Below are 15,528 nucleotides of genomic sequence, written 5' to 3'. Positions count from 1 at the left end.
ATCAAATACTTATTTCATGCAATAAAATGGAAATAAATTATTTAAAAATCTAACAATGTGATTTTCTGGATTTTTTTTTTGTAGATTCTGTCTCTCACAGTTGAAGTGTACTTATGATGAAAATTACAGATCTGTCCATTCTTTGTAAGTGGGAAAACTTGAAAAATCGGCAGTGTATCAAATCCTTATTTGCTCCACTGTAGGCCTACATTCCTGCATGCGGAGATCTCATGCATGTGCAGCTGACTCTTGCTTACTTCAGATGCTGTAAAAACCTATGCCTTTTTGGGGTTAGGTGTTAAGGTGCCCAAACTAGAATCAGTTTAATAGTTGAGATACTGTATATAACTAGCTATGTGAAAATGTTTTCTTAATGGTGGAGCTAGATAAAAAGTCAGGGGTCAACAACGTCCGCCAGCCTCATCATCTGGTGACCATGAATGTCTGTAGTAAATTTCATGGCAATTCATCCACTATTTGTTGAGGTATTTTCCTCGGGAGCAAAGTATTTCCATTGCTATGGAGCCACACTGCATCTGTCTGGACTGCTGATTCATGCTAATTTAGCTGCTTCTTAAGAGAAAATTTCAATTATCAAAACATGACCTGATTGGTTTGGAGAGGCTCTTGTATAATTGCTCAGTTACAATAGTTGATGATTCAATTAGAGATGGTTTGTACTGGAAAATATTTCAGTTTGAAACCTTGAACGTCAGTTGCAGTCAGAATGCAGCGGCTGGCATGAATTCAACCCTCCTCTTGGATGTTTTTCATTATCTTGTATTGCTTTTCTTTGACTGGTTTTGTACATCCCTCTAGTGCATCGCTTCAATATGATCATTTTATTGTCCAATTTTTGGCTCCAACTATATGTCCAGAGCTTTGCTGAATTTGTTGCCACCACAATATAAACTGTGCAGTAGCTTCTATTTTGTCCAGCTTCTCGCTTTGGGCTTTGGAATGAAATCCCTTGTGTTGCAATCAAATCAAAAAGCCCTGGCTAGACTTTACACAGCAAAACTGTCTTTTCTCCACTCTCAAACAAATTCACATGCACTTACCATTATTGTTCAGTAAAATTACAGCAACTGTAAGGCTGTTCTTTTTCCTTTCTGAGGAAACACAGCCTCACAAGTTGTGTGCGACTTTGCAGACGGACGAGCGTGTCACTGTAAATCATGATGAGAAACACCCAGGCGCTTCTCACTTTTCTCCATTAGCAAGTTTTTGAATGAGTGCCTCTGGTCCAGTCGCAGCAAATCAAAAAGCCCCGTCAAGGACAGCTGCCAGAGGGGCCTAGTGTGATTTGCAGCGACACCATTTCTCCCTGGCAGTGAGCACACACCACAAACCGTGACAGAGATTAAGCAACAATTTGTCTTTAGATTATAGTAATTAAACTGTCAGAGCTCAGAGCTGCAGCATTTCAACTGTGGAAACATGCAGTTCATCAATGATGCAGTTATGAGTTCACTTTAAACATCTTTAGGGTGACATCTGGAACAAAGCAGGCTCCATTAAAACACAAATTTAATGAAGCTGTACCATATGCACAATGTTTGTGTATCTGAGTGTGTGTGTGTGTGTGTGCAGCTTAAGGCAGTTCCTTTAAATAGAATAAATAAAGCAACATAAGGCAGCCTGTTTCCATATCGTGAAGATTAAACAGAAATCTGTGAACCTTGGCAGCTGAAGAAGCTGCAGCTACTGATGTCACTCAGACTAAAAGGTTACAGGTTTAACTCCATCGATCGAACTACATGTCATCTTAAAGTGAACTGACATGTTTTCATTGATTGTGGATCTCTTTGACTAAGAGCATCAGTCAAATGCTGGGAGTGAAAATATCACAATATCCAAAAAAATCCTGTCCTACATGCCAGGGAAGAGCGAGGAGTGGCCCTGAGGCAGCAGCTGGTTCACATCTGCTTATGCACCACTATTATTATGAAATTATTAAGCAAAATGTCAGTCAGACAGCTGTGGCCGCAGCTGTTGGGTCAGGTACTCAGGAGCAACAACCGCCATGTCAATACTGATGGGATGCTGTGTTTGTGTAACAGTTTGTTTGTGGGACCTTAGTTAAGAATATTTGAGGAGGGAGAAGGTGTTTGTAACTCGCATCGCTCTCCAGAGGATAATGTGAAGGACTTTTAAAGGGTTTCAGGTCAAACCATGATTCGACTGGCAGGAGATGATGTGACTGCAGCTCCAGAATTTATTTGCTGATTTATTCAACCATATTAAGTTCAGTCGCTATACACTTTCAATAGACTTTCTTCTACACTTCCTCTTAGTCCACACATGCAACAGCCTTCAACACAGATTGAAGGATACGGAACACAGCTGCAGCTGTTCTCATTTACATCATCAATGTTGGTAAATACACTGCTTTAAAAGGAAAAAAAGGTGGTGCTGCAATATTTTTCATTTTTGACGGTGAGTTGCAACAGGTTTAGTAAATATCCCCCTTAAGTTACCATATAAACAGTAAAAATATCAAGCCAAGGACAAAGAAGAAGATCGTACGCAAGTGCGGTTACAATCCTCTTAAAGTTTGCCAATGATACCAAATTTGTTACTTTGATTTCCTTTTACACAGTTTTCCAAGCAGCTACACTAGAAAAGAATTCTTACTTACTGTCCAAACACTGGGAACGAACAACTAATGTATATCTTGTGATATAAAGAAGATGAGACCCGTGAAATTAATTGGAAGAGATATGGAGACAGTTTGTTCAAAATAACCTTAAAAATGTACCAGCAAATCACTGATTATCTTTAGAGATTCATCCTCATCACATATGTAGATGGGGGTGGCTGAAATGCATGAAACACCTTTAACATTCACAGAAAAAAAGCTACGTATCAGTATGCAGGCCAGAGGCCTCATTCAATATTCAGAATAACATTAGCTTATGTTTCTGACTTATTCAGTGAGCTCTTCATTATCCTGACTGGTCCTGCATGTAGAGTCCCGTCTACGACTCAGCCCCTTCTCCTTTCTCCGAGGAGCTGGGAAAGCTCTCAGAATAATTCAGTTGTGTTTTTGAGTCAGGGTTCTTTCCATCTCAGTGTATGAAGCACACAGACAATGGCACTTGTCTGCCATGACTGATTTAGGTACAAGTTGCGAGGGGTTGTTGGTGAATACCTTTGCGGTGAATGCTGCTGTGCACTCCAGCCGACACCAAATGCACCAAATCTAAGGGACATAGTAAATAACAAATAGCCTCAGGTGCTCCAGTCAGTGATGTTACAGACTTTAGAGGACACATGCACAATTAACTTTTAGAGTATTTTCTGACATTCATATGGGTTGCCAGTGTGTGTAGAGACAGACAAAACATGAGAAAAGAGCAGTCCCTGCCTGTTTTCCTTTTTCCGCATTTATAAAAACCCCTGTTCTAACACACTGTTTGGATTTGTCTTTTTTTATGATGTCATAGGAAATGACACGGCAGTTCATTTCATAGAGCCTCCTGCTACTCAGACCCATTTTTGGTGCTACCAGCCCGCCACTGTGATTTTCTTACTCGAACAGCAACATGGCACATCTCAGAGGAAACACTGATTCTGCTCGGTTATTGGTTGCACAAATGTTTCTACCTACTTCCATCGTCAGAGCCAGTTTCAGGTGTCACAGTTTTATTATTAATGATTGGATGGATTTACTTTGTAGTTAGAGAAAGATCATGGTTGTGGTTAAAAGAAATGATCTTAACTGTTGGCATAGGAGACAAGGTGCAAACAGCAATGTCCAGTGTCAAAACCATAATGCTTTGTTGACCCAGCTGTCCTGACCTCCCTCCAGCCTTTAGCCTGGCTGATGTCAGTGGGTCTCATTTTGTGATATGTGGGTGTGGTGGCTCTGCAGTTGTCAGTGGGGAATGAACCAGTGATACCAGTAATTCTAATAAAGAATGGTTTTATTATTGCATATTGATAATTAAAACTATTCACTGTGACCCATCTTTGTGGGAGGTTGTCCACACCTCCTACATAACAGCAGCCGTCATCTGTTGATCTCCTCTTCATCCACCCACACCACGTCTTTCATCAGTAATACAGACTGATGCACATACAGTGCAGCCATAAGCAGTAAGGTAGCCCCAGTAATAAAGTATGTCAGGATACACAAAATGAAATTGTCACTACACTGTGTCTCACTCTGTTCCGCGCTGCTCTCTCTGCGGCGTCAGTGTCAATCAGACGTAATGAAAATCTTTGTGACTCAAATTGGATTTGCACTGATGAAGGTCATTTCACTGGGAACGAAGAGCAGAACAATTCACAATATAGGGATTGATTCAGATTGTTCTGCAGATCGTTTGCAGCCTCTTGTGTGTCTGCTCCACAATAACTCAGCCTGATAATGTGTATCTCGTCTTTCTCACAGCTTCCAGACAATATTTGATGATTCCACATTTGGATGACAGTGTCCCCCTCAAGGCTCACAAATTCAGTGTCTGGTTTCAAACTCCAAAATAGAAAGATTGAGTAATATATTCTCAGTGTGTGACAGTAATGTATGTATGCAAAGATGCAGTCCACATTTAATCTGTCCATATCATTGACTGTATATACGATGGACATGGTGTCACCACTTCACTCCACTATACAAAAATAAAGCCAAAATATCATGAATACAACCAGATTCTGACCAGTAGCGACCAGAACTGGAGTGAAAGCATCAGGCTGCCAATCAGAGCTGTCAAATCAACAGAAATAAATCCCTTTTTATATCAAGTAACTTATTAGAAAAAGCCTTACCAGAAACATGACCATTTGTACACACATCGGTGTGATACTCTCTACCAAAGACCATAGAAATCACCTCTGGGAAAAACATTTGATTTGTACTTTTAGCTTGGCTCATGTCCCATCCACTAGCATGGAGGAGGCAGGATGTATGACGTGTACTGCAACCAGCCACCAGGGGGCGATTGACTTGCACTGGCATCACTTCATTACTGTTCATTTTACTCATGATTTTGCTTTGTAATGTGCCTACTTCACTATGCGAAAGTTGAGGGGGGTCAAGGTAATTTCCTCCTTCTCCCAGCAGGACGTTTCGGCTTTCAGTTGTGGGTCATATTCTTGTAAAGGACTAATATTTCCTGTGAATTACAGTATAAAATGTCAGTGGCAGCCAAGGGACGGTTTACTGACATTTATCTGACCTGATAATGACATGGACACTTTACATTAACTTGAAGAGGTATTCATCTTGGGAAAGTAAACCAGTGAGTCATTTAATAGTTTTCTAATTTAATCTGATGCATTTCTAAAAACCAAACACCCTCTTGAAATTCCCTTGAAATATGTTTAGTGTATAAATCTAGCCTAGTTGATGTGCTTGATGTGATGCATTAGTGTGAATAATTATCATGTGAAAATTAAATTAGCATCAATTTAATACAGTACAGCAGATTAATCTTACAAAAAGACTTTACCCACACACCTGTACATAGCAACAGTGAGTGAAGCTGCAAATTATTTCAAAATACTTAAGACTAAATATTCTAAAATAGTCTTGTGAAGCCCACTTGAAACCCCCTCTTGTTCCCACGTTGGCCATGTTATTCCAAAAAAGCAGCTGAGAGAGCTTCTTCAAGGATGATACAGGCTGGTCTGGGAGGGATTTAACTTCCCTTCCTCCCATTTGCTCCCCATCTCTGTCTCTCTTTCACCATAAGGGATTTAGTTCACTCAGGCCAGTGCTGGCACTGAATACACAAATCACAAAACACAGCTCACAGGGTAGGTAGCTACTGAGGCACCAACAAGAGATATTAAGGATCTGCTCAGGGCTTTGCAACCACACTGTAAAATTATATAGTGAGGCAGCATTAGATATGTGGCTTTTAAAAGTGGAATGGGTAAAGGAAAGCAGGAGAGATAAATGGGAGGAGGTGGATTAAGAGTGTAGAAATAAAGTAGTGAAAACAGGAGGAAAAGCTAGAAGAAGAAGACGAGATTTGTTTTGTGCAGTTGTTGGAACATCAAATGCAAAACAAATTCTTGCGCATGCAGACGTTAAAGCATTATGATAAGACATAAGCATACTTTCAAAAGTACTTTCAGAAAGTTCAATAACCCTCTGAAAAGGGCCTAAAAACGTGCCCGGTGTTTGACCTTATTGTGAATTCCAAGATTCATGAATATGTAAATATATATAAATGAGTAATGAGTACTTCACTATCACAGCGTGGTTTCACAGTATCAAGGCAAGCTGCTCATTAGACATCACAGAAGAAGTAGTATAAAGCTTTACTTACCGAGTAAAAGTGTCAAAATAATAGTGTAAAAACACTGCTTTAAGTGCACTTAAGTAAAAGTATGCAAATATTATCAGCAAGTAAAAGTTCTTGGTCAAATGACAAATGTACATTATAATAATTCTAAGAAATGGTCATAGCTGATATTACATAATTGGATTATTACAGGCAAGCATACATGTGCAGGCGAGTTACTTTAATTGGAAGGGCAGTGAAGACTAAGCAGGTAGGGTCAGGAACAAGTACAGCGAACATAAAGGAACAAAAGACAAAACAGGAACCAGGTAGTTGGCAAGAGGAAAGTCCAGAACATGCAGCACCCCACCTGGGAACACTACAACCTGACAACTGACTGTGGAAACCAGATGTACTGTATGCAGGGGAGCAAATGAGGGGAAATACTGCAGGGTCTGGGGAAGTGGGTCTGTGGCTGAGGGCGGATGTCGATCCTCAGTCCTCGATCCTCACTCGATCGGAATGACTCTTTTATCAGCTCTGGGGAGCGAGAAGCAAAGATACAACAGTCCATCTATTGTGCAAGTCTTTTATGGACTGACACACTCCTTTATCAAAATCGGTTGGTTATCAGGTGCTCCAGATGAAGGGTTGGAGGAAAGGATGTTTCATGTCTATGAAAACCTGTTTTTCAAGTCCTTTTTCCTCACATTTTCTCCTTGCATCTTTTCCTCACATCTTACCTGGGTGGGACTGAGATGCAAGGAAGAGACAAGTGAGGGAAACGGGGACTCATAAAAGAGACTTTGGAAGCAACCATTAATACGACCAGGGTCGGACTTATGACTCCTTCCCATTCCATATGCTCTCCCACTTGGTTTTTGCAACATCACTTAAATAAACTTTGCATGGCAAAGTATGGTCTGACTGCACTTTAAGAATTTCTAATGCACAAAGCACAAGTGTACCACAGATTTATATCCCTATCCTCCAACACAGGCTGAACTTTGAATGCCAAACAGAAGTAGTTTCAGTCTCTTTGCTCTCTTTATTGGAATACAATGGCTCGCAAATCAGTTCTGCTACTGATAATGTGAAGAAGGCATGTGTAAGATGATTCTCACAGGACTTCAACCCGACCACAGCGAACTCTAGAATAGAATTACAGAAACAAATGATGCATGTTGTCTGCAGTAGTACTGAAGACAATCTTCTCAAGTTTCTGCAGTAAAACCCAGTGCATTTTGAAACAAGGTTTTTGTCTCACAACCATCCAATCCCTCCAACAAGCACACTTACAAACAAATAATGTACATAAAATTAAACAAAATTAATCACAAGCATAATCATCAAGCAAATTATCAGAGCTCACATTTGCACTCCAATCATTTAGCAGGTCAGTTGTTTCTTCTTATTATTAGAAGTCTGTGTTAAAGATGGATTTATTGCAAAATATCCGATATGTTTTAAGAAATCCATTAAAAAATGAAAAGAACAGTGTCAGAGACAGTGGCTCTCTCCCTACACAAAGCCCCACCCTCTCTAAATAAAAAGCTTTAGAGCTCCACTTTGAGTTCAGTTAGGGTAATCAAACCACTTCTCTTTATTCGTTTTGCAAATATATCATAATTTTATGCTAAAAGAGTAGTATGTTCATGAAATATGCATGATCAGGAAGAGGCAGAGAAAGAAGGCAAACAAACACCCTTCACAATTATTATTAAGTTTGGAAATGGAAAATGCTGAGAAAAAAAGGCACCATTAACCATTTAAAGAGAGCCGGACCAGGCTGGCCTTGCTTTGTGATAGGCCCTGTTTCATTCTGAGAAGAGCTGGTAGAGCTTGACATCCTGCAAGTGGACAAAGCTAAAGGCTGCAGCATGTCTGAGATTAACTTATTCGTATGAAATGTCATCTCACTATGTCTAAAGGCCATGCCTCATCTTCAAGTGGCCAAAGTCGATGGTGGAGCAAAGAGCACTGCCATCAGAGAATGGGGTAGATGGGATGAATTGGTGCACATTTTTGGATGGTCTGTCTTTGAAGTCACTCATGGTGTTGCACTTGAGAAGTTCACAACCTGCCTATGTAACCTCGCCATTAACTGCTGGACACAGCCTCCTAGTTCCACATCAGAAAGGGGAAGGAAGGGGGTTTCGGATGCTGTTTGGCAAGAAAAACAAGGAAAAGGACCCTTTAAGGATTGGGAATAGGCAGTTGTGATTTTTAAGGGTAGGGTTAGGGGTTTTGAAATGCATTGTGTGAATGAGTGTACTCACAAAGATTGCTGTATAAATGTGTGTGTGTCATAGGTAGACTAGGGGGTGGGCACCTGAGCCAAGCCCTACAGGTCCTATCGATACCTGAGGGTTTGTGTTGGGTTCAGACAGAGATTTAGAAATAATTTTTGGGTTCTGGTCGGGTTTGGCCACGTAGGTCAAACTTCAGGCTACACAGGTGTAATTGTACTTGTAAATATTTCACTTTTACATCTAAATGAATCCATGCTTCTTAGTCTAATTTAAAGTACTAGGTCTATTAAAAATTGAGCCAGTTCAGTGCATGACAACTCTATCCACTAGGGGTGTAAAGGTACAGGTATTTGTAGTAGACCATTTCAGTACAGGACTTTAGGTACAGTGCAGATGTGTACCAAATGCAATCTTTAATAATGGTTAACAATAGGCTTGTTTAGCATGTGGAGCATTTCTTCAGGCCTCACTGCATAAAGTGAACTGTGCTGGGCTCAGGTCAGGATCATCATCATATGTGGCTTGATGCAAGGTAGACAGAGGCCTGAGAGAGAGAAAATTATTCCCTTCATGAACATACTCCTGTTTTAGCAATAGAGGCAGACTAAGAGACAGAAACAGGAAAAATTTGAAATAGATAATTAAAAATGAGGGAAGTGTAGAAGAATAACACAACAGCGGCAAGACAGAGAGATATCAGTGCTAAATGGCAAGGTGGCAAGTTTCATTACCCGTTATTTAAGGAGCCACATATTATCCAGGTCAGGGCAGCAGCGAGCCTTACATGGGCAGACTGAGAGTCCTCTGGGCCCTTTTAAATTTAAATGGGCTGCTCACAGGTGGCAGGGGACAAAGAGAAAGAGGCTTCAGTGCCGCCAAGACTCAGATAGCTCATGTCAGGAAATGAGGGAGGAGAGTGATGGCTCAGGTTTGGAGAGAAGACTGACGGTTGATGATGCTGTTTCTCCGTCTGAGGAGGACTTTGGTGCCTGAGTGTTTCTACAGGCTGAACTTGATGATGTTAATATAGTTGTGTGGCTTACAAAGAGTGTCATGACAAAAGGTTTGGAACAGTATAATCAGATGTACTTTACTGCTGTTTGATTGATGCCCCTATCAGGATTGTCAGAAGTGTCCCTAATATTCTGACCCTTTCATGTATGTAGCTGGGGAGGACGAAAATATAGAGACATCTCTATTTGTACAGGTGTACCTAATAAAGTGGCCTGTGAGTGTATGTGTACATATGGTTTATGTAACACACAAAGGAGAAAATGTAAAAATGACACACTGTGTGTATACTATATGTATACAGTAAGTCACAGGGAAAACATGGAGGTGAGTCACAGTAAACAAGTGTCCAGTGAAGAGCTGGAGCTGTTTGAGTATCTGCGTTTATTAAGTGTTTGAAGTTTCAGGTGAGGACACCAAAGTTGCAATATGCATTTGTTCTGCGAAAATATCAAGAGGAGGTACGGTGCCAAAGAACTTTTCGACAACAGGTTTGATACACCACCTGAAAACACGACATCCAATTGAATATGAGGAGTACCGCAAAACAATATTGGTTAAAATTGTCCCAACTACATCACAAATACCCTCGGTCGCCACATTCTTTGAAAAGACTAAGAAATTTGCAGATGATAGTCCCAAAGCATGTGGCATTACTGAGAAAGTAACGGAATTCATTGCCTTAGACGACCAGCCGTTTTCTGTCGTGGAGGACATTGGATTTCGTAGGCTCATACAACATATTGAGCCGAGTTATACACTGCCAAGCAGACAAATGTTTGAGTGTTACATAAAACTGTTATTGAATGTTACATAAAACTTGAATAATATTATTTGGTATTGTTTATTGTTAAAAATATTTTAGTTTTTCATTTTAGATTCATCAAATTCAAGTAATTTTATATATATATACACACACACACATACATACACAATTATAGAGTAAGCGTGTTTTAAAAATTTTAAGTTTTTAAAAGAAGCCATTTTCGGTTTCGTTTCGGTTTTCGGCCAAATGCATCCTAAATTTTCGGTTTCGGTTTCGGCCCAGAATTTTCATTTCGGTGCATCACTATTTCTTAGCATTAGAATCAAAGGATAATAAAGCCTGCTTTAAACACCTAATTATTCTGAGGGAGAGTTGAAGAAGCTGAAAAATCCCATATAGCACTACTGATTAACAAATAATCTGGAAGCAAAAGTTAGCTTTCAGTCACACAACTTTGCATCCTGTGTAAAGTGCTGCAGGTCTGGCAACTTCTACATCTGACGTTTTGCTTTAGCCATGGATTTCCATCCAGCCTGGACTGGAGAAAGGTTTAGGTGAGAAGGTAACTAAATCTTGAGGTTCTGACAGCACTGCTGCTGCTCAGTGTACTGGAGTGTACAGGTATCTGCTCAGGCTACAGATACAACTGACTGGAATCAGGAAAAATTACCAACATTTCCCACTAGAATTTTTCCTAAATCCAGTCTCTTAAATCTTTGTTTGTAAAAACAATTGTTGCTGCTTTTCCATGGATATAAGTGAACTTAGTTCTTAGTGAACAGCTATGTTTTAAAAAACTGATTTTAAACACATGACAAAACCATATTAGAGGTCAATAAAACAAATGCTGATTTATTGGTCAAACCCCAATGAAGGTGTTGTTCCATTAGCAGCGGAAATTAACTACTTTTAATGACTCATTTCAGGGGTATACTTTATTATAAAAGGTTTGGGGAAAAGCGAATTTCCTTGAATAGATAAAAACAAGCTGCATAAATGTTTATTGCGGCAGATTAGCTATGTTTATTTATAATTACAGAGCTGTTAGAGCACTGATTTATGCTGCTGCTGAAGAGCCAAAAGAGAATCGGGAAGGTAAATTACAGTGTACTGCGTGTGGGTTTACTCAGCTATACTTGTGGGGACCACATTCCATCCTAATATTGCTAAGGGCAATATTAGAATTAAGGTTAGGGTTAGTCTAACACAAGTCTCAGTGTTTATACATAAAAAGAATATTTTATAATTAGAATTTTGTAAACTGTATCATGGTAAGAGGCACAAACCAAACTGTTCATGTGGTTTTGTTAATGCTCAGCTCAGATCTTTTTGTCAGATCTGCTCTCCTCCATGTTATCAAATAAATGCAGTGGAGTAAAAAGTATATTTGTCTTGAAGTCGAAGTATAGCAGAAACTGAAAATACTCCAGTAAAGTACAGAAACGTCAGTGCAGTACATGAGTAAATGTACTTAATTACTTTAATAGCTAATGTACATGTCAGTGTTAACTGCTCGTAGCTCCTAGTTGGCACCTTCTTGGTGCTCCTCTCTTTGTTCCCCTGTGCCTGGACTGTGGCATTTTAAATGAAAGCAGCAGAGATTAGAAAACAGCAAGAAGAAAGTGAGAAATGGGGATAAAGTCTGGTGACATACAGAAACAGGACAAACTCTCTCTCTGTGTGAAGGGTTTCACACTGCAGCAGAGAACAAATAGCAGTGGGAATTTAACTCCCAGAAAAGCTGTCGTAATCATTCAGCGCTAATAACCAGAAAATAAAACTGGACACTACATTAACCCAGCGCTGCAGTGGAACGTTCAGTTGCTCTCTGTCAAATTACCACATTAGTCCTAATGCTCACGGAGGGTTGTGCTCGGCCTCAACCTGTCCAACTACAGGGAGTGCACTCAAAGTCATGCACCTGTGTGGTCTGATGCTCTCAGATGTATTAGCCTAGCAACGACCGCTGCTTTTATCAAACTTTAAATGTTAGTTGACCAGCAAAATTTGTGTCTCAGCCTAATAACAGGTTTTCTTAGCATGCAGGCGCCAACACAAGTACTGTCATTAGTTTTCGCATGACAGATGGCTTGTGTCGTTTGAATTCCCTTTCATATTGCTAGAATGTCAACAGAAAGAAAGACAGAGGTGGGCATTTTGTACACAGTGGCTGTGTGCCAGCTGGCTGCTGCCCAGATGCAGGACTAACAAGGAATCAGATCTCATCACACAAAAACTCTAGGTTTAGGTTTACTATCTACTGCCATTTTGTCTAAATTTTGCCCAGGCCAAGTCACATACCCTCATGTGGACACAGACATGGACAAGGGACACGCACACATCGCTATTCATACTTCAAACCAAGGATCTGTCTTCTGTCTGCCTACGCCAACATTTTCCAAGCATTGTGGTACATGTGCAGTCAGGGCTAATTGTTGTGCGAATAGTCCACATGGACACAGATCTTTGGCTTGCGCACGGACATCTGCAGGAGTCCATGCGGACCCTCACAAGCCTGGGAAGATGACAAGGTTTATGTCACTGGACTGTAATGGACACACACGTGCAAAGCATGAGCAGACCTTTAAAGTCTTCTTTCTGGACTTAGTGGCTTTATAACAGTGTCACACTGTTTCCTCCTTTCCATCCTTCCGGTGCTAGAGGTTTTTTTAATGTAAACTGAAAGCCATGGCCTTGCCTGTGCATTGTGTAGCTGAAGTGAAGCAGAAACTGAATATTTGTCTGTCAAACTGAGATCTGTTTTTCAGGTGTAGACCATGTATAACATCAGTAACCATCATATGTATCATTGTTGTATCTGCATTTAGAGTCAAGAACAGGCTTTCTGCTGTATAATCAACCACTTTAGACTCTTGAAGGGGAGGTTTTCTCTCTCTAACCAGCAAACAAATCACCGCCATCATAAGGCTGTTCCACTCTTCTCCTCTGTTAATATTCATAGTGCAGCACAAACACACTGATGGGACGTCAGAGGTACCACATAGCGAGACTGGGTTGTTTCCATCAGCCCAGCAATCACTAACTGATGAGCCTCACAGCGTCTCAAAGGTGATGGAAATTTAGTGTTGAAGCAGCGCTAAAAAACAATGTAACCTGACTGATTCACTCTTAATTAACTTTAACTTAGCCAGTTAATGGCCTTTCCACGTGAAAGCTGATGCTTACAAAACTGCAGCTCACAAGTTTTAATCAGTCAAGACCTGTGTGTGTGTGTGTGTGTGTGTGTGTGTGTGTGTGTTTAGGTGTCTTCAGCACTAGACAGACAATTCTGCATATTTGTTGGCATAGTAAAAATGGCAGTATATGAAAGTTTTGGCTGAATTTTATGGCTGTAAAACATGTTACCTAGCTGTACAGTTGTGTATTAATCCATCCAGCTGACAGAGCGACACTAGCATGTATTTAAGAGTCCTGTTCCTGGGCACTGATGAATGCACGTGTTGCGGTGTCCACCAAGTCTTGAGCTGCTGAATGCTCCACTTTCCAGTAGGGATCCATCCATCTGTTATCTATACGCTTATCCTGAATAGGGTGATGGGGGGCTGGAGCCAGTCCCAGCTGACATTGAGTGATAGGCGGGGTCCACCCTGGACAGGTCGCTGACACCTAGAGACAAACAAACACACACACACTCACACATGAGATAGTTCAGAGATCTCTTTCTCTCTCCCTCTCTCACCTTAAAACGCAGTTGTCTCCTCAGTTGGGTCTGAGTTCCTCAGAGCTTAGGGTACCCATGGAGAATCTGATGCTGTCTGCCAGGAGAGGGCAGTGACAGATATCTGGGATGATGAATGTTAATAACTCTGTCATCTGAGTGTTTTAAAGCATCTTCCTGGCTGTGACTTTATTAAGAGACCACATGCACCACAGAAAACTGACCTCAGCACAAACGATTAAAACAAACTAAGTTAGCTGACAGGGGATTTTTTTTTTGTCAAGAGGGCCAGATTTAAATGCAAATGCAAAATTACTGGTCATACCATCACAGGTCTTTTAGAAAATTTATTTAACCTTATTATGTATTTCACCTTTGTTTAACCAAAGAAGGTCCCTTGAGGTTTTCAGCCTCTTTTACTAGGGTGTCCTGGCAAGACAGCAGCATGAAATGTTATAGGCAAGGACAATATGCTGTGCAGACAGTGTGTAAATGGAAACAATACACACAGTGTTCTACAGCAATAATAAAAACCTTGTGCAAAAGCATACTACAATATAAAAACTCTGCAGTATTTGTGAAAAATAACAGTTATTAGTCAAAACATCAATAAGTTAAAACATCAGTAAGAGATTTTTTTTAAAAGTCAGTTTTACTAAAACAACAAGAGGAAGAGGAACCACACAACAGTGTATTTGCCATCATCTTAAATTTTGACAAAGGTACCAATTTTTATTAATTTAAAATCCCTTTGAAGACTGTTCCCTGTTGTCGGGCATTGTGGACAGTCAGTAAGTGTCTCTATGTGGAAGATATGATTTGTGACTGAGTTTGCAAAGGCATGGTGGGAGTTTCTCTATGATGACTTGGTAGATAAAGATTGACCAGTGATTCAAAGGGCACACTGTGAGCGGTGACCCTCGCTCTCTGGATTATAACATGCTACTTTAATACAATGTATTCTTGTAACCAACCTCGCTCGTTTATCAAATCAAAATTTTTGCTTGTCTTGCAAAACACTTGCAGATCGGGTTACTCACAGTCCAAACTTTTACTGTATTGTGGCCTTGGCCCTCTGACCCAGAGGGATCCTTGACAGGCACAAAGAGCAGCTTCTGCTCTCAGTGAGAGGACCTCAGAGAGGAACCAATCTCCAACGAAGTCTTTAAATGTTTGTTCTCTCTTATTTTCTCTCCTTAGATCTTTTATTCCCACTTTGCTTTCTCTCCAGTGATGAAATGCAATATTTGGCTTTTTATAAATGACTGACTGAACCTCTCATTGTAACTGACTTTCACACTTTTCTCACTAAACCTCCAGAAACTTAATCTAATTTTCCATTGGCAGCTCAGCGCTGTACAGACGCTGAATTTGTATTTAACCAGGAGCTCCAGCGAGAACAAAAAGCATGGGCTGTCAGAAGTGTCTTCTGTTGAGTATTTTTGTGCCATTTGTATCATTTTGGATATTCATTCTTTAGCCAGAGAGGAGGTACAGAACATGTGGGGGAAAATTGCTTTGATTTGGCCACTGAGTTTTTGAAAACCCTTTGCACAAGTACACTTGGTGCTGTCATACTGTACA

The 15,528-nt window shown here is 40.4% G+C and overlaps 1 protein-coding gene across 4 annotated transcripts in view; it reads left to right on the top strand.

Annotated features, from left to right (window-relative positions):
• sap30l (sap30-like) overlaps nt 1-15,528 on the top strand; it is a 79,156-nt gene that overhangs the window by 46,552 nt on the left and 17,076 nt on the right. The window lies entirely within an intron of this gene.

The sequence above is a fragment of the Monopterus albus genome, unplaced genomic scaffold (genome assembly GCF_001952655.1).
Source record: "Monopterus albus unplaced genomic scaffold, M_albus_1.0 scaffold360.1, whole genome shotgun sequence".
In the NCBI taxonomy this organism is placed as follows: Eukaryota; Metazoa; Chordata; class Actinopteri; order Synbranchiformes; family Synbranchidae; genus Monopterus; species Monopterus albus.
This window is presented reverse-complemented; position numbering and strand designations above follow the sequence as displayed.